Source organism: Ovis canadensis, chromosome 9, assembly GCF_042477335.2.
Source record: "Ovis canadensis isolate MfBH-ARS-UI-01 breed Bighorn chromosome 9, ARS-UI_OviCan_v2, whole genome shotgun sequence".
Lineage (NCBI taxonomy): Eukaryota > Metazoa > Chordata > Mammalia > Artiodactyla > Bovidae > Ovis > Ovis canadensis.
The window spans coordinates 71814518-71839275 of NC_091253.1; the positions used below are offsets into that span (position 1 = coordinate 71814518).

Genomic DNA, 24758 nt, shown 5'->3' on the forward strand with positions numbered 1-24758 from the left:
TAATATGAGATTGCATGTCTCTTCAAATAATATAAAATTTGGTACCTCATATCTGTGCTGGACTCCTGACTTATACAGCAATTAGACACTCAAAGCATAATTGAAGGAGTAGTTGCATTCTTCATATATCTTTATATTTTAAAAAGAGTAGGTGATATGCTTTGATTATGTTTCCTTTTTTAAAAACTTCAATATACATGTGAATATATGTATATGAATATATATAGTACTATGATATTCTGCATTATATCATAAGTAATAATTGGATATGAATAGTTCAAGGATTTTGCCCAGAACTACTTTTGAGAAAAGAAGTTAAAGAATATTGAGAACATATTAGGTAGTACTGTCTCAAAACTTGGTTTAAGAATAATAGGAATAAAAAGATAATTCATATTATCATTTACTAAAAAGCTACTCACAATGATCATGATATTGTCATCTGTAGTCATTGTCATGTCCCTTCCCTGGTGGCTCAGACGGTAAAGAATCTGCCTGCAATGCAGGAGACCCAAGACTCGGAGGTCGAGAAGATCCAGGGGAAGGGAATGACAACCCTCTCCAGTATTTTCGCCTGGGAAATCCCACGGACGGTGGAGCCTGGAGGGCTACAGCCTTTGGTGTTGCAGAGTCAGACACGACTGAGAAACTAGCACTTTTTTTTCACTTATCCAAAGACCTCGGATATTTTGGGGAGAGGTGAATAAAATAGTTAGAGGTTTCAAATACTACCAATGTTCTCAGTTTCTAAGTTGTGAATTTCTTGGGGCTCAAGAAATTCTCCTTATTCCCAGGAGTCTTACCTTGTTTATCTTACTGACTTAATTAGCTTTGAACTATGAGTGTCCATGCTTCTCTTTCCAGACAGAGCTATCTCCAGAGTCTAGACTAGAGCAAATTGGAACAATTGCCCAGGGCTCTGCTCTGCTGGGGAAACCCAGCAGCTGGGGCTGCTGCAGCAGATTTGTGGTTGCTGGCTGGGAAGGAAGAAGGAGAGGGTGGGAGTTACTATGATAGAACACAATGATCAAAGACATTTATCACAGCTTTGTATAGAGCATTATCTATCCCCAACTTTTGACCACCCCAGGAAGACACAGTAACCTCAGGGTCTAAGCACTGCAAATAAATGACCTTGCCCATCATATACGAACAACCTTATTCCCCAAATTAGTTCAACCTTTATCAATGTTTATCTTCACAGTTGTAGTGAATGATTTAATATATGTCATAGTCAAAGGATCACTCTCTCATTCTATAGTGAAGACAAGAATTGCATGGTGTCATTTGAATTGCATTCTCAGGCCCCACCTCCATTCAATCGATGAGGCCCACTGGGCTTCCTAGGTGGCTCAGTGATAAAGAATCTGCCTGCCAATGCAGGAGATGTGGGTTCGACCTCTGGGTCAGCAAGATTCCCTGGAAAAAGAAATAGCAACCCAATTCAGTATTCTTGCTTGGGAAATCTTATAGACAGAGGAGTCTGGCAGGGTACGGTCTGTGGGGTCGAAAACATTACTTAGTAACTAAACAACAGCAGCATCAAGATACATTTGTACTTTTTTAAAAAGCACCCAAGCTAATTTAGGAAGTACTTAATTAGACCATAAAATCTACAAGGTAGGTGAGGGCATGTCAGCTCATTTCTGCCTGGGACACTCACACCTAACACATCTGCCATATCACAGTTACGCCACATACATTTGTTTAACTAGAATTATAATTTATTGAATTAAAGGACTCTGCTACACCCTCAGTTACAAAGAAGATTTTATCAATCAGAATCCAGGAAGATAACACGAGGGATACTCAAAGAAAAATTTGAAAAGTATTTAATGAGCAATCATTTAAAAGCTATGGGCAGAGTTTGCTGCTGCTGCCGCCAAGTTGCTTCAGTAGTGTCCGACTCTGTGCGACCCCTTAGAAGGCAGCCCACCAGGCTCCCCTGTCCCTGGGATTCTCCAGCAAGAATACTGGAGTGGGTTGCCATTTCCTTCTCCAATGCATGAAAGTGAAAAGTGAAAGTGAAGTTGCTCAGTCATGCCTGACTCTTAGCAACCCCATGGACTGCAGCCCACCAGGCTCCTCCATCCATGGGATTTTCCAGGCAAGAGTACTGGAGTGGGGTGCCATTGCCTTCTCTGATGGGCAGAGTTTAAGGATCTAAAAAGAGATGATGAAACATCCAGGGCCTAAAACCCACCAGAAGTGGTAACCCCTGGGCCTAAAATCACAAGCAAGCAGAGTGCGAGGGCTCTTTACCGGAACACTACAGGACTGTATCCATGGTACAGGGGCTGCCCGGCAGGAGAGAGAGAAAAAGTGAAGGGTTGCTGCTTTCCAGAAGTGGATCATCTTCTGTCTTCTGAGCAGCATACAAGTTAGTTCTGAAGAACACAGTTTGGAGTCAAAATGATACTTCTCATTGGATTATTTGGCCATGACTTTATGGATGTCTGTAGACCAGGCCCTTCAAATTGTCTAGATACACCAAGGATGAATCAATTGTGTGAACACCAAGATGGAATGTTAACTAATGGAAGTTTTCATCTACCAGATGGGGGCTTCCCTGGTGGCTCAGCTGGTAAAGAATCCACCTGCAGTGCGGGAGACCTGGGTTTGATCCCTGGGTTGGGAAGATCTTCTGGAGAAGGGAAAGGCTGCCCACTCCAATATTCTGGCCTGGAGAAATTCATGGATTGTATAGTCCATGGGGTTGCAAAGAGTCAGACACAACTGAACAACTTTCACTAACTTTCACATACTCATAGACACATGCACATGTACACACACACGCACATATGCTCACACACACTTCCATGGGATTCATGTAACCATGTGAAACATGATCCCTGTGAGAACCTCGATGTTTGACTCTTTTACCCCAATTAAGTAACACATAAGTGTTTGATAATTTAATATCTGCAAAATTAATAGCTATTGGTAGATTTGATGTATATTAAAATGATTCAATATTTTTATGTTATACAATAAACAGAAAAAAACACTGTTAATGCTTAAATAGTTTATCTCTACCTCACTTTTATAGTTTTCCTAATGTATGCTTATAACTTCTAAAATGACAAATAATCTCTTCCCATCTAAAAAATTCTCAGCTTTCAACTTCATTTTCTATACCCCAACATTTTAATGCCTAGGATTTAGTTAAAGACAATTTAATTCACTATTTTTAGAGCAACATAGAATTATGAATCCAAAGTTAACGATAATGAGGACAACATTTCAGAAGAGGACAAACGTCTTCTCTGATACCATGCCAAAAATATGCTGCCGAGATGAAGACCACCCTGAAGCTTCAGTTGGCACATAATACATCAGACCATATGTATTAAGGGAAAAAAGAACAGAAAGAAAGGAAGAAAAGGCCACATGGAGCATTTGAAACTCGCACTCCATAGTGCGTTTCTAAGTAAAATGTAAAGAGCCTGTTCCAACCTCCAAATTCAATTTAACAGATGTTACTGAATACCTACGATCTGATGGTCTTCTGCCCTCAAGAGTCTTACAGTTTAAGGGGTGGTTAGGTCAACAAACAACATCATATGAGTCACCATGATGAGTTACTACCTAGAGAGAGAAGCAAGTCCCATCGAAGCTTACTTCCTGCATTGCTGATTGTCATTTGGAATTTGGGAAAGCTTCAAGCAAAAGGTAGGATCTGACTTTGATCTTGGAAGAAGAGAAGGTGTTCAGCATGGAGGGCTAGCAGGAAAGGGTCCCTCAAAGTCTTCTGGGTAGAAGGTGGTACTAAGGATAAAACAAGCATTTGAAATGTCAGATGGATCTGGGGAAGGGCTTGATCAGTGGGTCAGGGGAGCATGGAAGAAGGGAGTGAAGAATGAGGCCAGAAAAGTGTTCAGGACTGGGTTATGAGAACATGAATGCCCTCAGCCCCACCAGTGTTATTCTTTTGGCAGTTGGGAGTCCTGGAATTTTTGTCATGAGGAATAAAAAATGCTGAGGGGAGGTGATCTGATGTGCTAGCTCTGTATAATAATGAATAGAGGGTGAGAGAGAAGGAGGAAAGGCTCCAAGGGATGTCTTGGGAGAGAGAATGATGTTTTAATTTGGGAAGAGTCCATGTGGATGGAATAAAGGCAGTAAGAGGTACAAAAGCCTTTAGAAAGGGAACAATGGGAAGACTGGGTAACTGATTGGATGTGGGGCCTGTGGGGTGTGTATTGCCAAAGATGTCAAATGTCTGAGGTTTCTGGTCAGGATGACTCATGCCTTTAACAGAGATAGGGTTTGTCTATTTCCTTCATCCTTCCATGTTGTCGCTTGTTCATGGCCTCTTCTTCCTAAATTGTGATATTTCACATGTATCCTACCATTCAGATTCACAAGTTTGAATGTCCAGTGGAATATTTCCATCTGCTATTTAGGCAAAATTTGGTGTTGGGCTTATGTACATACAACTTAGAATATTAATTGCACAAAATTGGATGAGTGAATGGGATGAAAAAGTGTTACAGCAGAAGATCTGAGAGCAGAAGTTAGAAATATGGAGAAAATTGGAAAACACCTAGTTTTCAGGGTCAGATAGTGAATCTGGGTTCATTCAGATGCAAACTTCTCTCTGATGTGAGAGAAGGGAAGTGAGTCCAGCTGTTTCCCGCACCGGGTGGGTTTGGATAGAGTGCTGAGCTAGCCTATATTATTCTATTTTCAATCCAATGGATAGTATACAGTTGAACATTCATAAAAACTAATGAAAAAGCAAGAAATGTCGTTATTCTCAGGCACCCAGGCAGGGATTGTGTGTATGTGTGTGTTCATGTGCATACATGCAGGCTGTGTATGTGTGCGTGTCCACACCTCAGAAATTTGTTTCCTCTTTTAATTAAATAAAGCCCATGTTTGTTGGCTTTTAGGGTGGGCTGCAAGGCCCATCTGTTTAACTAGGCAGTTGCCTGATATTGCAGGGGGAGGATTGGCAAGTGTTTAAGTGTGAATTTGAAAACCAGATATAGGCTATTTAAAGCTGAATTTATCTTTAATAAATTCACCCAGAGGTGTTCAGAAATAGGTAGTTTGGAAAATGATCATAATTTGCGCATAAGAGGGTTTTTTTTTTTCTTTTTTTTTAAAGGCTGAGTGGTGTGTGATTGCAAGAAGAAAGGGACTCGGGGAAGTTCACCCTTGATACACACATTGTTGCTTCAGTCTCAGTCTGAAGGAGGGCCGCCTGTTTCCATAGTTGCTTCTGATATGCTGGGAGGCAAAATGGTCTTCCATTTCCTATGATATAGTACGGAGTTGAGAGCAAATAATACATAAATATTTTCTTGATAGTATGTGGTAAAGCAGTTGGCATTTAGGACCAAGGGTTGTCAATCTTTGAGGTTTCTGAAAGGAATTGCAATTTATGACGTGTTAGAGTAAACAGTTGGATTACGTTTCTGAAATACGTGTTCCATCAGGTAAAATCATTGTGATTACAGGCACGGGGACTGTAAGTAAGTTACGTGCTAAAAGGTTGAAAATGTAAGACAAGTATGTTTATGCTTAACTACTAATCCCTCTTTGCATCTCTGATGAATAAACTACAAGAAAAGGTGGGAAAGGAATGTCTAAAATAAAAAAGTGTATTATGTAATTTTGGTAAATAAATAAACATTAATACAACTCAAGGAATTGTTTCATCAGTGGTCCAGACTTGAGAGAAAATTCCAGAATTCAAAGAATTAAGGAAGATCATAAAAAAGTTATTTTAGTTGGAAGTTATTCCTTTTGTTTGCTTTTTAAATTTTCTCTTAATTTCTTCTTTATTTTCTGGTGCACCCTTCAAAAAGCAAGGTTGTCATTTTAACATCCAGGCTCCATTGTTCAGAAATGCATTGCGTATAAAAGGAGAATGGTTTTAAGAGCTTTGCATATGTTTGACAGCGGAAGATAATAAATGTAAATAAATCTTTAATATTTCCCCTAATTCAGTTTGTGCCATGCAAATGTCAGGACTATAAAAACAAATCAACAAACATTTGAAGGAAAACAATATACATAACTTATTTTATATATTAAAAACAACTGTCAAACAATTATGACCTCATGTATTAGCTGGTTGTTTTGAAATATTCCTACTAGAATTAAAAAATGCTAATGCTTCGAGGGCCTTTGAGCTTAAACATATTGTGTCAATCAAGAGCATATGTAATATATCTAAACCATGAGGTAAAAATTTTCTTCATAAATTATTTCATAAATAAATAAGTAATTTGCTTGAAAAAGTTTACAAAAAATATTTGTGCTTTTATTAAGTTCTCTACAGATCTTTTGTGGTTAATATAAATGGATTGATACAGACAGTATTTTGATCTGCTGTATATTCCAACTCGAAATACTAAAAGAACATGAAGAGATTTTTCATTTCTCAGGCAAACTTCAGCAAAATTGAGTCCGTGAAACTTCATTCATTACATTTTTAAGTGACCATGAATTTGTTGGCTTAGTACCTGAGTGTAACTTTATCCTTTCAATTAAAGGACATAATTCACCCTCAGACCTTCGGCTTTAACTTTTTATATAATATATAATTTGGGGTACACTTAATGGTCAAAAATTTTATTATTACAGGTGGAAAAACACCAGCCATCTCAAGGGTTTTGTGCTTGCAAAAGCGTGTAATTTTATTTTTTAACCAATTTAATCAATGATTGTTCCATGTGAGTAAATTTACAATCTTGAGGATTGCCTTAGATTTGAGGGTGACAGAGAGGAAGATCACGTCCCCTTTTAAAATACCATTTAAATCTTGGGGAGCAGACGGAGATTAGGAACTAGTGATAGATTGTACTATTTAACTTTGCTGGTAGGATGCTATAGCCTCAGCTTTTTATCAGTTCCAAACCAGCCTCAGCAGTTTTAGGTAGTATTAACCCTTTAAATACAAATGGTTTTACTATTTAGAAACTTGTTTCAAAATTTATTCTATCTAATATTTTTAGTTAGTCATGGCTAAAGAATGTTTCACTCAGATCTTTTTTTACCCCTGAATAAAAATGCTTCTCACTGTGCCAGTGCATATTTCCATAAAAGTTGGTAAGCTAATTTATGGCTTAAAAAAGAAAATAAAATTCTATATTTAATATATGCATTTTTTTTTACAGTGGAAATTGGTGGTGGACAGTATTAAATGACTCTAGTGTGGAAATATGCAGGTGGTCATTAGTAGGTGACTATGAGATTTACTGAAGAGTTTGATATGAATTTTCCCTGCAAGCAAGACCATATATAAATCTAACTCTTTTTCCAAATCCGTTTAAATTGATGATAACATATGAATAACTCCATGCATATGAGATTCATTGTCTTCTTACTGCTCTAGAGATACACTGTTTACTTCACTGTAGAACTGTGTTTTGACTCTTTTACCTGACTAGTTTCTACTGCAAAAGTGCTGTTGTTTATCTGCTCATAAAGAAGTGTATGGGACACAATTGTGGAACAAAAGTGTTACAGAATGGATTCATGTTATCTGTCTGCCTAGTTGTGTTAAGCAGAAATGAAGACCTTACAGGAAAAGTTCTAAAGAGCACATATTTTTAAAAAATGATGGGTTTTTTCACTTCTGATAATATGTTTTGATAATATGCTCATCTTTTCTCTGAGAAGATGCGAGAATCATTTAGTGAAAAATATTTTGGAGGAAATTACTTCATCCTCAACTCACAGATTCATGAGCCGTACCTCTCTAAAACTCTAATTTTAATCATTTTGTAGTTTGGAAAAGGAAAGATGTTTTTTCTTGTAGCACAAAATTAGCTTAAACTGACTTTCACTAGAGGAAAAACACGCCAAAGTCACCCCACTGAAGAAAATGAAGTCCAAATGGCTAAGAAATGTTTCTTTAGTTTTTAGCACCTACTATACTTCAAATCCTGTCTTGATCTTCTGTTATGCATTGTTGATCTTTAGAAGTTCAAGAAAAGAAAAAAAAAACCTCTCGATTCAGTTACTTCATGTTGAATTTTATTTAACAATGAGAGTATCTGAAGATGTGAATTGGTAAAAAGAACGTCATGCTTAATTCGGAATCCCTTATCTGCTTCTAAACCCCCAAAGAGCAGCAGGTATTAATCTTGCTGCATTTGAATAATGTCCCCATTTTATCTATTTTGTCCTACCCCCTTTAAGCACCCATTGAGCTTGCTAGCTTCTCTCCAGCTCAGAAAACCATAGCAACCTCAGTCCGCACTTCTCCAACTCAGGACAGAGTTCAAGTTGTTCCCCTCCAAGCCCTCTGGCCATCATACGCAAGGCAAACCCTGACCACCGACTAGGTGTCCTAAGACTTGCAAGTCCTAGGAAAAGGGCGGGGGAGGGGCCACACACACACACACACACACACACACACACACGATCCTCCGCTGTTTAATTGGGAGCGAGAAGGAAAGTAGCAACCGAAAAGGTAAACACTTTTAGAGTTCTTTTGATTGTTCAGGAGAGCATCTTCGAGTGTTTGGGGACTATCGGTTGGGCTGCCCTGCACCGGCCCCCACCTGTCCACCCCCCCACCGCCCCCCGCCACTCCCCAGGGTAGGTCCTTGTCTTTATCACATTATCCCTAAAGCTTGCGGATTTTTCCTCCTTTTCCAGCCCGCACGTTCCCACATGGGGGGTGGGGGAGGAGGAGGGGGGAGAGGCGGGGCGGGAAGGTAGCTGGGTCCCTGCACCGCGCAGCTCTCATTCGCGGCGCTCCGACTCGGGCGAAGTTCTCGCGCAGCCGGCTGGTCGCGGCCGGGGCCGGTCCGGGCGGGCGGGCGGCGGCGGCGGGTGCTCAGAGCCGGGCGGGGCGGCGGCGGCGGCGGCGCGGGGACGCGCGCTGTCTCTTTAAGGGAGCTTGGTCTGGGGTGGCGCTTTCCTCCGCGAAGGCTCCTTTGATATTAATAGTGTTGGTGTCTTGAAACTGACGTAATGCGCGGAGACTGAGGTCCTGACAAGCGATAACATTTCTGATAAAGACCCGATCTCACTGCAATCTCAAGCGTCCTCTTTTTTGGTGCTGCTCCTTTCTCCAGACCTCGCGTCCTCTCCATCGCTCTCTCGCCTATTTTTTTTTTTTTTAAACAAAAAACAACACCCCCCCCCCTCCCCTCTCCCACCCGGCACCGGGCACATCCTTGCTCTATTTCCTTTCTCTTTCTCTCTCTCTCTTTTTTTATAAGGGGGGGGGGGAGGGAAGGGAAAGGGGGGGAGGCAGGAAAGACCTTTTCTTCCCCCCCCCCTCCAATAATCCAAGATCAACTCTGCAAACAACGAAGACGGTTCATGGCTCTGGCCGCCGCGCCACCATCTTTCGGGCTGCCGAGGGTGTTCTTGACGATTAATCAACAGGTAAGGAGGGGAGGCCCGGGCGGGCCGCGGGGCCGGGGGCCGCGGGGAGCTTGGGGGGCGCTGGAGCCCCTCTGCCAGGCCCGCGGAGCCGCGACGCGAGTGCTGCGCCCGCGCGTGTGTGCGCAAAATGTGGGCGATCGCGAGCGGGGAGCCCTGGGAATTAAAAGTGACTTTCTTTGAAAAAAAAAAAAAAAAGAGCAGAGGGAGAGTGTGCAGAAAGCCAAGCTCAGGCTTCTCGGGTTTCACATGCATTTTCTTTCTTCCTTTTTTGCGCGTGTGATTTCTTTCTTTCTTTCTTTCTTCCCTTCTGCTCTCCACCCCCCCCCCCCCCCCCCTTTTCGTGGGTCTGAGGCATCTGAGTCTTAGAAACGACAGACTTCAAACTGCAGTAGCCCTTGGAGTCAGGAGGGTCAAGTTCAGCCGCCGGGGAGGAGGAAAAACAAATCCCCATTTGCCAAAAAAAGAAGTTTCAGGCCGGTGCCCCCTCCCCCTCGTAGCCCCACTCCCCCCTCGCTGTCTCTTTCTGGCTGATTTTAATTCTCTCCTACCGGGAGCAGCGGAGGAGCTGGGGGTGGTTGGACCCGAGGGGCCGCCGCCACCGCAAGTTTTCTGGGGCTCCTGACAAGCGGGGAGCAGGTTAGGCACCGGCATGCAGAGTAGTAAGTTGGGCGAACTCGGGAGGGTCGGAAGGGTCTCAGAGAGGGGCCTTCGTGTGGTCCCCCAAAGTGGGAAAACAGCCCAGGACTGGCGCTGTCTTTGAAGAGTTTGCAAAGCCAGGCTTCAAACTTTTTTCCCCCTTAAAGGCCCAGCTGGGCTGGAGGTGGAGGGTGTCGCATCCCTCGGTGCCCCCGCCCCTGCGCGGCTCAGGGCAGCCGGGCCGAGGGGTCTGTGCCCTGTCCGTGCCATGTGGCAGGCCTCGCCGCCGGGGCGCTTCCGTAGGGGCCGAGGAAGGGACAGACTTCCTCTGCGGTGCGGATGATGCGCCCTGGGTCGCGGGTCAGCGGACACTGGCCGGTGATGAAATGCCTGACAGCGGTGGGACATCCAGGCAGCCGGGCGCTTCGCCTTCTGTCCAGTTCCTGTTTGGGTTCTAGAGAGACGCATCTTTGTAAGGCCAAGGCAAACACCGCTGTCCCTTCAAATAACTCCAAGGTTATGAGACCCCATGAATAATTTGAGGGTGAGGCGGCGGTGGGAGCCGTTTGAAGTGCAAAGCTGTTTTTGTGGCTGGGAAAGCTTTTTTTTTTGTTGTTAGTACCTGTGTGAGCTGGTGGTGTTTCCCCCTTTTCCCCAAGGAAGTCAGTTACTGTTTTATGGCCCCAAGACTCTAAAGCAATTTAAGTTAGAGGGCTAGAGGGACTGGTGGGTTTCAGAGGGAAATCTTGGAGGTAATATTAGATGTTAGGTCTCGCTTTACTTCCTCATATCTTTTTAGGCCTCAGAATTGAGTCTTTGAAAGTTTTTTGAGTGAGAGCGATGAAGCTTAATGATGAATCAAAATTATAGTAGCGTATTCATCCTTATCCTATTTTGGAAATCACGGCTAGAGTTTTAAGTGAGGTAAGTGAAGTGAGAAGCTTAGCGGAGACGTTCAAATCGCAGACCAGTTAGGCCGATTCATTGAACTTTTGGAGATTCATTGAACTTTTGGACATTCATTGAACTTGCGTAAACGCACCAGGTGAACAGGAAAGGGACTGAGAGCGACAATTAAGTACAAAGGGAAAATACAGATAGGGCCCCAGACGAAATTACCCAAAAATGCTTACTCTAGGCCTGGTCGTTGGCTGAAAATGTGATTGTCCAAAGCAAAAATAAACTAGGAAGCTTCCAACCACTTTTTCGAGTTTTCCAGCTCTTAGGTTAAAACCTATGGATCTTGGCTGGCATCATGTTACTTTTCCTGCTGGTTTTAGGAAAAGTTGATCATTTAGAAAAGCCTGCCAGAGTTAAAAATGCAAGGGGCAGCGAAGAAAAAGTCATGAGGGCGGCCAGTTCTTGACGTGGACAAAATGAGAATGAAAGTTCCTGAGCTCACTGTTGTCAAGTTTCTGACATGCTACGCATTTGCTTAGACCACTTTCTCAGATATTCCACCGGTTAATATATAAAAGCTAGCTAGCTCTAAAACGGTGTGGGCTTTTTTTCTTTCCCTTCGTATGCCAGGGTTGTGAATAAATACAGGGTTTGTATGGGAAGATGAAGCGTTTCCTGTAAGTTGTGATGCTGACAGGACAGTCTGGAAATGATACCAACATTTGAAGGATTTTTTTTTTTTTTACCTTTAAGTGAAAGTTTATTAATGATGTGCTTAATCTTAACAAGTCAAACATATGGGCCTTAGAGCTTCTCTGTCCTTAGATTTCATAACTTCCTTTTAAAGCTGTACCCTTGAATGGAAACATCTCTAGATCGAGTTGTATACTGGGCCACCAACGTGCTAAAGTTTGATAACGATTTCTGGATATTAGTAATGTGAAAATAAAATTCCTAAAGGGGAAAGAGAGTTTTGGTGCCAGCATTCGGACCTGATTTCTCTAAATGTAAGGCATTCCCGGTCGGTCTTTATTAATACTCTCTTGGCAAAGTATTACTTACCATCGGCGAGCTGATGTTTATGGCTTCCTGATCTATGTGTTATATGTTAGGATTTGTGTGTGCAGAATGCTTTTCCACATGTAGTAACGAAGTCGGACACTCTCCCAATAAACAGTGAAACATAGCAAGTTCCTCACAAAAAAGTTAGTCACTCTTTTGAATTTTAGACGCTTCCAGGGTCTTTGCTGCTTTTTAGATTTGGTCCTTTGTCTCTTAAAGGTAATATTAAAAGAAGAAGAGTGTCATCGTGGCTGGGAAGTTTGGCTTGATTTTAGAGCTCAGTGTTTTGAAGAGTGAGATTTTAAAGGATTTTATAACATCTTCATACTTGCTTAAAAATAGGTTAGAATCCATATGAGAGTGCTAGTCATAAGTGAGTTACACATGGTCCTACCGTATTTTCAGTATTATTTTTACTTTTCTTTTAAGTCACGTACCACTCCTGAGTTTACTCTCATTTCCACAGGGTAGGTCTCGCTACACACAAGGAAATCTTCATTCATAAGGAAAACCTTCAAAGCAGGGAGGTGAATGCATCTGTGGAAAAGCTGCTTTTTAAGATTCTAGTATTTCAGTGATGTTTCTATTGTTGTTATTATTATTTTTGGTGTGTGTGTGTGTGTGTGTATCTTGTGGAGAGAGCTAGCCAGGGAGAAGAAATGCAGAAGAAATATAATTTGCAATTAATGATCTGTACATTTGTGGTAAGTTTTAATAAACTCTTATCTTATCTTCTTTTTTGAAGTAAATAAACATTATTGAAAGTTTTCAGAGGCTTGCAGCAGATTGTTTTTGAGCTGAAACTTTATTTTGAATTTGCAATTAACACAGATATAGATAACCAGCCTTTAAGTGTTCCTTATAATACATGTGTGTAAGACTTTTTCCCCTTCAGTATCCCTTTGATAATAATAATATAACGGCACTATGCTATTATGTGTACCAGACTTTAATAAAGTTAGGGGCAGGTGTTTATAATTGATTTAAAGGGGAAATTATTATTTTTGCAGTAAGTGATGCACTGAAAATGACTGATGCACATTAAAACATATTCTCATTAAGATAGTCTCTGTGTGTAAAATGCAGCTATTCATTCAACAGGCTGACAACTTTCCACTTGGTATTTGCCTTTGCTTAATTTAGTTTCCGCAGGACAGTCAGTGTGGTAGTTTGCATCTGTTTTTGGCAGGCACAGAAAACTATAAACTCAGACAGTCCTGTCCCAAATATTGCAGCTCACAAGTTACAATCAATTTGATAAAAACAGGCAAGTTTTATGGACTTGCTTTTCTGTTGTTCATCCTTGGTCAAGCTTCCAGGTAACAGAGGTTTCTTTCTCTTCCCCTGTTTTGCTGGTTTTCAGTACTAATAGCCTTGATAACTAATTCTGAGTCTTGTTTACTCATTTAGCTTCCTTATTTATTGCTGATTGAAATTTGGGGAAATTAATGACGGCATGTCTAGACTTGGTTTTACTTTGTCTATCTATGTGATAACTGCGTTCATCTTTTGATCCCACCATAGAGAAAGAACTGAATTCTTTGTTACTAGTCTAGTTATGATTTATGAAATTGGCAGGTCCCCCTTAGATAAAATATGAAGAAACTCTTACAGCCTTTATCAAGTAGAAATTTAGTCTGATTCTCTCATCACAGATAGAGAATACTAACGCACTCTGCAATTTTTATGTTAAAAAAATTGAGGAGACTTTTTAAATTATTTATCTCCTAAAAGCTTTAACCAGTAGGTAAAGGAAATATTTTAAAATACCAAGTGGTGTTTTATACACTGTTCAGTAGCAAAGAGTTTTGCGGAGGGAATAACCACTTTTAAAAATTTATCCTCGGGTGTTAGTAGGTCCTAGGCTGTTTATTTATATAGGATGTTCTATCACTTACATATGACCTTTATAAATAATGTCTTTAATGTTGCTATCATGGTAACCTTTAGAGTTGTCCCACCACTCAGTGGTTCTCAGAGTCCTGAAAACTGAATTTGTTGGCTTTTGATTTGGTTCTCTGATGGGTATAATAATGTAGGACTTGGTTTAGGTTAGAAAGAGAGCATTGGGTTTAAGGATACCCCTTTGCTGAATTTGCTGAAGGATCTGTGGATGAAAATGATTTGAATTGTTAAGAGTTAGTTGGATGAATAAGCCTAGATGGTCACTGCAGCTGCAGTAGCTGTTATAGGAGCAATGTCTACTTTTTATCGTTAAACTTTTTTTTTCTCCTAAGAGCACAAATCCAGGTAGCAAAAAATGAAGATAAAATTATCTATGCCCTTCACATTTGAAGCATCAGTGGAAATCATTTTCTGACTCAAAGCTGTGATTGAAATACAAGTAGCATCGAAATACCCCAAAGAAAGACATGAAAGATAACACTTTCCGTTGCTAAGTACATTTCATTAAAAATGAGAAAGAAAACTTTTAATTTTTAAAATGTTTCTAGCTCTTTAAAAACCTGCAGTAAATACTTTACAAGTGGCTAGACACCTTCCCTGGTGGTTTAGTTTATACAAGCAGGAAACTTTCTCTCCTACTCTTTCTCTCTCTCTTTCTTGTTTTCTTTAAACCAACTGACGTAATGCCAAACTTTGCTTTAAAAGAACAGACAGAAGTAATTGGTAGCTTTTAACTTTTAATAATGTTCTGGATTGGTTTTAGTGGCCAAAATGCCATTTAAAAAAAAAAAAAAAGTTCAAGTAAGAACGGGCTTGTGGCCTGAGGAAGAAAGGCTCTGTTGATGCAGTTATTTTTATTCTGTTTTTCAATCTGTTATTAAAAATCTTTCCTGCTGAGCCCTGTTGGATTTCTCCAATTGCTCTCTGTGATGGATGGTGCATTTCAGGTTACCATAACTTAAACAGTTTTTGGGTTTTTGGGGGAGAGCGGGTATTTGTATTGCATTATTTCTTATTGGGGGGGAGGTGGAGAGTAAAACATTTGTTTTTGTTTAATTTGCGATGAATTAATTAAGATTATCAATGGCGACAGGTCAATGAATATGTTTATGTAAAGAATGCTACACCTGTTAGCAAGAGTCTGAAATGTGGAAGTTTCATTCTGACATTAATCATTTTTATGTGCAGTGGAAGGAAAATAGGTGAAACTTTACAAAAATATATTTTTATATTGAAAGCGTTAATTTTAAGGGTCAGTTTGTGTGGGCGGCTCTTTTTATTCCCCTCACAATTTTAGGGGATAATTTTTAACCCTGTTATCACACAGTGTTTTTAGTTTCTTTTCTTTTTCTTTTTTTTTTTCTTATAAAATAGTCATTTTCTCTCTTCCTGGCTTGTACAGGCAAACAGAACTTTCTCCAGTTTAGAGTTATCTTGGTGATGTTGGTTGACATCAGGGAAACTTCAGAAGCTAGCAAGTAGGAGAATCTTTTCAGAAGGCAAAAAGATTTGTAGCAGTTTTTCCTTCCTTGGAGAGACACTGCACCCAGAAATGAGGCCCTCCGCCCTATTTGGGGGGTCAGAAGTATCAAAATTTCTGATAAGGATTGTTCGTAAGGTTCAGATCTTACTGGTCACTTGTCTTGGTTTAAATCTTACGATTACCTGTCTTGGACTTCACTTTTAACCCTAAATTTGTGCTGAGGTTCTATTTGCCCCCTTTTACACAGAATGTGTTTAAAAAATAATGCATACTGAAAATTAGGTATCTCGCAGATACCTTAAAATGTCTTTTAATTTGTAATTACCATTAAAAGCATCTTGTATATTCAGGGAAGTTAAAAGAATTCCCTGCATGAAAATTTGACAGTTTTGATTTACCTTAACGTTTTTCTCAGTTTTTCTTATAACTATAGACTTCAGTTCAGATCAGAAACATTCTTTCTCTGCTAACCACTCCTTACCATAAGGATGTGTCAGGAGAAACCGTAGGAACTTAAACTATAACTTGTTCACATCAGCAGAGCAAAAGTATCTTAACATGAATCTTGATTTGTTTTATTTTTTACAAAGTTTTCAAATATATCTCTGTCATTACGGTTTTGTTGATTGAATGCTGGTTTATTACTGCAAAACAGAGGTAACAGTAATAAAGTTTTGCAAGAAGGGAAAAAAGGCAAAGGGAGGTATTTAGTGCTGCAGTCCTTTAATATCAGTAGTTTGTTTACTGTTCAGTGTTGGGGAGGGGTTGGAGAGGCTTTGTGGAAGACGATACCAAAAAAAAAAAAAAAAAAAAAAAACCATCAATTGCGCATATGATCCCCTCCCCTTAAGCTTTACTTAAACAATATGTTTCGGTTTTGCCTCAAACCATTCCGCACCACTTCTCCAAGAATCCACCACTATCTTCCTTCCTGAGAGATTAAGGATGACACTTTCTGTTATATAATGAACTGCAGTATTGTTGGAACAAAGGTAACATTTTAATTTGTGTAATACTTTGGTTATTAGCAGTAGTATGTCTGTAATGTGAGAGGAAATCTAGCATTATATTTGCAAATGCTTGAAGTATCAGGGTAAGTTTCAATTACTGCAGATATGTGCGCATGCTCTCGCAGGTATGCTTTATGTATGTAGTATATGTGCATGGGTAATACTAAGATACACCTTGAAGGTGGAATCCACTTTGCTAAACAATTAACTCTATATGTTAAACCATGAATCTTTTAAGGCATGACCTACCTTATAAAGTCTTGAAGTTTGAAATAAGTGGAGTTTAAACATAATAAAGCCATCATGATCACAGTACTTATATCTACACTAAATTTACTAAGGAATTTAAGAAATGACACCAAAAAAACCCCTTATACAAAAATGCCATCTTCCGGTGTATTTTAAGAAATAGTTCTGCAGATAATTTTTTTTTTAAGTCCCAAATTTTTATTGAGAGGAGCAGTTAAGTGACAGTGCTGTTCCTGAATATATCTTTTTATGCAATAGCACTTTATAGTTTACAATTCTGTCATCTTAAAACGTTATGTAGAAATAATATGGAACATGTAAAGACTTCGTACTATGATCCAATGCGTTTTTCCCTAGGGTGATGGATTCCGTGCGTCACCCAAATGTGATGCTATTTGCCAGGCTTGTAATACTGGTTTTGAGGGTTGCTGTATGTTCTATTTCATCAAGCAACACAATACAACAACTTCAGTATCTAGGTAATAGACACAGTCAAAATAAGTTCTGTAAAATGTTCTAAATACTTTTAAGTAAGTCAGAAGTTGACTTATATATTCACTTTATTTAACACAAATAAACAAATGACTGACACCATTAGCTATTTAAGGCTTCTGTAATAGTATTAGAGGGAAATATACAAGGGCCCATACTTTATTTTCTGATTTTTTTCCCTTTATTTGATAGAAGCATGGTTCTCTTATTTGCATTTATAATTGCTTTATCTGTTAATTATTTGTATTCATGATAGTGAGTAGTGTAGGATTATAAAGAATAATAAACATTTGTATTACATGTTTGTGTCCGGCGCTTTAAAAAAAGCATTAATATTTTATTATTAAATTGAGTATTATAGTAACCAAGAATAAACCCAGTATAGGATGATAGATATACCACAAATGCTATTTAGACATTAAGTATATTTTTGCTGTAGAAAAAAAGAAACGAAAAAGATTTTTCTTTCAGAGTTTTTTTCCACTTGAATTTGGATAGAATTTATGAAAATTACAAATCAGCAAATATTTTTACTATAATGTATGTTTCTTGAGTAGATTCTACAGTGTGGCTTTCAGTGAATCTTGTGAATTACTAGTTCTGTTTCTCTGTATAGAAGCATGTATTATATCTGAGATCAGATACATCTATAAATAGTGTAAATATAGACGGCAGAAGTTAGTTTGTGGAATCTGATTTCTCTATTACATGATACACTTCATGTGCAAAGGGACCAAGCATTACTAATCTACTTCAGTTTTTTTTCTTCTGAGCTATGCACAAGTGCTATGCACTTAGTTGCTAGGGTATGATTTTGTGACTTCACGTTAACTTTGTGCGAGCGTACATGTACATGCACAGAGCTATACTCTCACTCGTATAGAATGTTTTTGCATTACAGGCATCGAATGGAATTTTAACATATTACATATTTTTTGAAATGACTTTAGTCTTTGTAATATCCACTTTAATTACCTAATGCATCCCAACACCTATTTGAGGGTTTATTTAATTAAAATTTTGGTTCTGAACTGGGGGGTAAGATTGGCAAGACAAATTAAAACAAACTTTTACATGTGACTTCTTTGTGATGTCAGTATTCACATATCCTTAGCTATAAAAGATGTAGAAATAAACATATCAGCCTGTTTTATCTCTCAATACTATAATACTAAGAATTTCTGAACATACAAAAATTCCTAAAAGAGATTTTGGCATTTCTTCCTGCTTTACTTTGATACCATGAAATATTTTTGAGAAGAGAATCTAGGTCGTTCTAATTTTTTAAAATACTATTCAACTGATGGAAATTAAGACTGGTGATTTATATATACACACACACACATATATATAATTTCTTATCAGGGCTCGTGTTATTAAAGGTTCTCTATACATTTAAGTCTGATTATTGAACGATTAATAGTTCTTTACCAGTTATTTATAGATATACCCTTGAGACTGTTTAAAATTGTGTATTTTTCTATATTTAGCTGCTAAAATTTCATTAATTAAATTATAAATTGAAAAACACAACTGATTATGTCTTATACTGTTTTTAACTTACTATTGGAAGTACAGTGTATTTTTTTTTAAAGATTATTGCAAATTTTACTCCTCAGTTTTGCAAACTTAGGTACATTTTAGAAGCTAACTTTAGGTATAAGTGGCCAGTGTAAGCAATTACACATTTAAGTAATTATGGGTTAATATGAAACCTCATTTTCTGTAATTTATAAGCAGATAGTAAGGAGATGTTTCTCTTTTGCATTTAGAACGAATTTGCTTTACATTCATTGGATGCAAGATGTAGTAAATTACTTTAAGAAACTCGATGTCATCTAAACCTCAATCACAATAAACTGTTTATTTTACTCTCTGTCCCATCAGTGTTTATTCTACTTTGAAATGTCCCGTTCTTAAAGACAATTTATGTTGTTGAAAGAGTGCCCTCATTATTTACATTTTACTTTTTCTTTGTACTTTGATAAGCTTTAAGTAAGAAAGCTGTCGCTCAAGATTTCAAGCCAATAGTAAAAATCATAAAGTACACATTTTATGTGTAAATGTTTGTGCATGATTTTGCATGTTCACTTTGTCAGACATTTAACTCTTTACCGTTCCGCATATTTGTGTACACGCTGACACACCTGTCTTGTACTTGTTACTCCTAGCATAGTTCAGTAAATCATCATTAACATTTACTTAGGTGGGTACATGCTCGTCTCACTGCCTGAATAATTCCACTGGCAATGATAAAAATTAAGAAGTGAGACCAACGATGATTAGAAATGGAAAACAGAGTAGTAGATACTGGTGTAAGCAGATGTCCCTTCTTTTTGTTTTTCCCATTTTTGGTTCCTATTTAGAACGATTTGTAAGTATGTATATACTTACAAACAGAACAGAAGGGGGACTTGGATACTGCACAAGACCGTTATAACATAAGGAACTGTTGCTGTGGATGGCTTTACTTATTGATATGTTTTTGACATGGAAGACTCTGACCTCGTTGCCTATGGTACTTGGGAAAGTTCGAGCAAGCCCACTGGGGCCCCACTCACCAGTCCCGGCTTTGCGTGACATAAAGCATCCTCCAGCTTCTGGTGTGCTACTGTGCTGTTTCCCTTCAGGAGTGGAGGCCCAGTAAGTTAATCTGGCATTTGAAAGCAGAACTAGAATTTTTTCCTTTTTGAAAATCCTCTGGATGGTTTACAGAGGAGTAAGCAGAGATCACGGGTAGCGTGATGTTGTTCATCTCAGGTTGCTAAAGAAAATTATGCTGAGAGCAAGCATGCTTCCTCTGAATTTTTCTGCTATGGTTTATTACCATTTTTTTTTGTTTGTTTTTTTCCTCTTTGGGATCGAATATTTCAGGTTTTGGAGGAATAAAGATTTCTCCTTTCAGTGAAAAAAATGAGCCAATTCTAGGGTCTTTGCTTCTATTCTTTATAATATTTATATTTTGGGGAGGGAGCTGCATAAAAAACAGAGGTTTATATACTGTAAACTAATAATTTGATTTTCTTGTTTGCTCTTGAGCAGGCCTTTGCCATTCCATTTCTATGAGGAAATACATCCAATGAAATTGAATAAAGTTTTGGTGTAATTTTTCAACAATTGTAATCACCAACTGTGACATATTTCTGGCAAATAAATAAGGCAGTTTAGTTACTCAGTGCTTCTACCCAGCTATGTATTCCAAGTTTATAAATATGAATTTGATCGTTTGATCATGGATGATTCTTGAAATGAATGTATCTTGATTCAGGGAAGAGAGTACTTAAATTATGCTCACCATCAATATGCTTTAGATTTGCAAGAAATAGATTGCCAAGCATCATGCTTTCAGCCCTTTGATATCTTTAGTAAAGAGTTTTACTTGTTTATGGTAGCTTATATTTAATAACATCATGCATAGACTGTTTAACATATTTGTGCCTTGAGCTGAAGTGAAGTTCAATAAATGACTGTATTTCCATCAGGGTTTGGAGGGTAATGAAGTGTGAGTAGCCATCTACTAAAAATGGTTCTGAGATTTGAAATTTGTAACTGATTTTTAGGAACCGTGGCACAAATATGATAATAGGTAGAAATATTCAGTGATCACCTTTTATAAAGTTAGTTCTGTCTTTCATGTCTAGGAAAATAGAGCAGTGAATATTTGCTTTCTGTATGTTTTGTCTCCAAGCAGAGGAAACTGACAGTTTTATGTTTTAAGTGCTGAAAGTTGTTCTTGGCTATGCAGCCCCTGAGTTAATCACTGAGATGTTAACTTGATTTTTTTTTGTCTTCAAAAAGTTTTCAAATTTAAAAACGAAATATGCTTCCATTATTTTCAAATTGACATCCTGCATTCTGGATTGGTTTTTAGAGAAATATTTTCCAAATTCTCTTGGATTGCTTGTAAGTTTGAAATATTGAGTTTTGTTTTTTTAAGCCTTTCAGAAAGGAGAGGAAATACTTTATCTTTTTAGAGTTTTCTACTTATAGAACACTTTTTATCTCCCATAAAGTGCAAATTAATTTTGCATTCATTTTTTATTCTTGTATGTGTGTGTTATCTTTTCAGAAACTCATTTTGAGGGCATCAGAAATTGAGCTTCCCTGCCATACCTTCCTGTGATAAGATATTTTGGTCATTTCTAAGGAGTCGCTATGTAGAAATCCTTTCTTATGTCATTTGCATGCTGTTATTTTTACTTCAAACAGGAGTGGTATCTGAAAATCATATATTTATTCTTTGAGGTTAGTTGCCAAAATTATGAACCGTGTAAAATAACATGATATTTAGTTGTTTCTCAGTTATATCCTTAGGCAATTTGTATCAAAAATTTTGGTTGAAGGAGAAAGAAGAAGAATATTTAAACAACTTTGAAATAGTGTTAAGATAGTCTACAGAATTTTCCAAAATTCGTAAGAAAATGTGAAATATTTTCAAATGTGCAGGTTTAAAATTCAACTGTGTATACAGTGAAGACTTTGACCTGATATATTTTACTGTAGAAATGTTTAGTATAAAGTGAAATGTCTCTGGTGTTGCCTGTATTTTATTTATTTATTTATTTTTGCAGGCTGCTTTGCTTAAAATGATTGGCATCCTTATAGTTTTGTGTAAACCAAATAAGGCTGCTACCCTAAAGAAGCAACGGCTTTGCACATTCATCTTACAGACTATTTTGAAATACTTTCATTTGGAGCAAGTGCATCAAGCCCTAAGAAATAGATACCAAATTGCAAACTAGTAACCAGAACACATCACCGGACTAATCCCTGAATGTGGAATTGACTCTCAGAAAGGACATTATTTCCATTCCGGTCCCGTGTGTTTAACAGTATTTTGGTGTCTCCGCTGGTAGAAATGTGGACGTTTCAACTAACCACCTCCTTGTTTTGATTCCCGTGATGTCAGGCAAACGTTTTTCCAAAACTTTTGGCCTGGTGTAATCAAAACGTGTTGTGAAATTAGGCTAATTTGATGATTTCAGATCATACTTAATGTTATTTTGAAAAGATACTTTAAAAAAAAATTACCTGTTTGGAATATGGTGAAAGATCCTGGACAATGTTTTTAGATTTAGTTCAAAGCCTCGAGCTATAGATGAGGAAGGACAAAATTCTACAAAAGTTCTTTCCTAATGTAGGAGAAAACATGGCCTTTTTGCATAAAAACTTTTGTAGAAATAGCTGGTCAAATTTATTTTGACAAAAGATGAGTGTATAAAATTGGAGCAAACTTTGTGAACCCGACATATGTGTACATTTTAGCTTATTATGTTCCATCGATAAAACCATGTACACAGGGAAACTAAGGGGAGAATAAATTTCATCTCCTGTCTGAGGTTAGATGTAGAGTGAAGTGCTTAGTCAGAGAATTTTCTTGGGGCGCTGCCCCTGTCTCCTTGACTGGTGGATACATTTCATCATGTGCACGAGTGTGCGATGTTGCACACTTGTGCACTGGTGGATCTACTCTTGAGAATCTTTTAATATTTTTTTGTTGAGGAAGAGTAGACCCTGGCCAATGAAACATTTCTTTCTTCAATGGCTGGATTTTCCTTGAATGGTCTGTCTTATATCTGATGTTCAAGTTTAAATTTTGTTTCTTTGTTTTTCTTTAATTCAGGTATTGGTCAAAGTAACCATTTGGTCCTGTTTTGAGTGATAGACAAGACATGAGATCTATCCATTCTAACAGACTCATTTTATAATTGAGAAAACTGACAGTCAAGTGGATTTTCCATGGTTACATGGCTAGTTAAATAAAAGACTAAACTAGAATTGCCATCTGATCAGCATCCTCATTTATATGTAGCACACTAGACAGTTTTGATATTTGTTGAGGAAACCTGCCTAATATTTTCTATGCACTCATCTTTCTTTTTCCTTTTGTGATGGTGGGAGAATAGAATAGCACATTAATGTGCATTGGGAAATTGATGATCATATAATGTCAGTTAGTATATTCCATATCGACGCTTCCTTGATGGCTCAGTGGTAAAGAATCCACCTTCTAGTGAAGGAGACAGGGATTCGATCACTGGGTCTGGAAGATTCCCTGGAGAAGGAAGTGGTAACCCCCTCCAGTATTCTTGCCTGGGATATTCCATGGATAGAGGGACCTGGTGGGCTGTAGATCATGGGAGTTGCAAAAGAGTCGGACATGACAGTGACTAAATGGCAGCGACACAGCCTATATTATTTCTGTATTAATATCTATGAAGATACGAGAATCAAATATTTAGTCTAGAAATTACTGTGAAAAGTTAAAATGTTACAGCAGAAAATCTAGGCTTGATGGTTCTTTCAAACCCCTGACAAGAGGTGTCTCTTTGTGTTCATGTATAAAAAACCCAGTTGGTACTGAAGAATTGGTTATGAATTAATCATTAACAAGAACGTACTTTGTATTATTGTTCTCCCCTTAAAATACCTCCAACATTTATCTATTTTGAGACCATTTTTTAAAAAAGCAACCCATTGGAATTAAGGATTTTTTTTATCTTCTAAGAAACTGGGAGACTGGACATTTCAGTATTTGTAACACCCACAAGCCCCTTGGCAGGTTGAAAACTACAGAAACATCTGTGAGATTAGGCCTGAAATGTGCAATTAGTTATTAAAATGTGGTTGAGAAACCATTTGTGGCATTTTACATAATCTCCTCAGCATTTATAAAAACAAATTAACAAAAGAATAATGAAAGAATCTCATTTATTTTAAATGCTTTTCTTATTAATCCTGTCTTTTGAATGATAAATTTCGGCCTACATGTAGGGAAAAGTAAATATTTTAAAATATAAATTTAATTTATATTTTTAGGCATTTTTTTAACATTCTATTTTAATCTGTGACCCCACTCAATATGGATGCAGTTAACATTTGTTTACTGATTATTGTTGAGCTAATTTTAATCATTTAATCTGTTGCATTGGAAAAAACAGGGGGAAAAAATGTCTTTTTTAGACATCTGAGGTATTTTATGTAATTCCTTGTTTCTTTTTATCTTTCAATCCTAATAGTTATATTTATAATTTAAAGTGTTAATGCAACTCCCTCTTGAGTGAAATTTGTGATTTATACTTCCCTCCATGCCATCATTTCCATTTCTGTTTTAAAGAATTGTGATGAATGCCTTGCAGACAAGTATTGGACCCAGCACATTCCCAGACTCTTTCAGAGTGGCTTCAGAAGGCAGAAAAAGTTGTGTCTGCCCCTGGAAATGGGCTGGTTTGGTACAGGGTCTGTATTTGTACCTGAGTGTTGAGCTGCAATGTGAAGATACCTGTTGGTCTCGCTTTTGTTTGTCTGTATTTTCCTCCGTTTCTTAGCCAGAGGGCAGATTTTTTTTTCCTTTTTTTCCCTTAAAATATGGTGGTTTTGTTTCTTTAGTGTTTCATTCAGGTGAAAATCCTGTATAAATGGCTGTGCACAGTTATTCCTTTAAAAGGGTATAGTTTGCTTGTGGAAAATTATATCAATCAGTTAGAAATAATTAAGTCAGAGAGTAATGGAATGATCTTTTAACATTAAAAAGCAATTCTTCTAAAATGGGTTAAGGAGCCATTTAAACTGTTACACTGATCATCCTACATGAAATCTCTTTTTTGGTATAGTGAGCATACAAAACAGAGAAAGGCTGAAAACTTCCATTATTATTATATAAA

At 37.9% G+C, this 24758-nt stretch overlaps 1 protein-coding gene across 3 annotated transcripts in view; it reads left to right on the top strand.

The window, feature by feature from the left end:
- Positions 1–8802: 8802 nt before the first annotated feature.
- TRPS1 (transcriptional repressor GATA binding 1) overlaps positions 8803–24758 on the top strand; it is a 276051-nt gene continuing 260095 nt past the window's right edge. For 2 of the 3 annotated variants that reach the window (XM_069600365.1, XM_069600368.1), the window contains exon 1: positions 8932–9357. The gene's annotated coding sequence lies outside the window, so the exon portion shown is untranslated. Of the gene's footprint in view, positions 9358–24758 lie in introns of all 3 variants that reach the window. The other variant, XM_069600369.1, reaches the window with a different exon arrangement.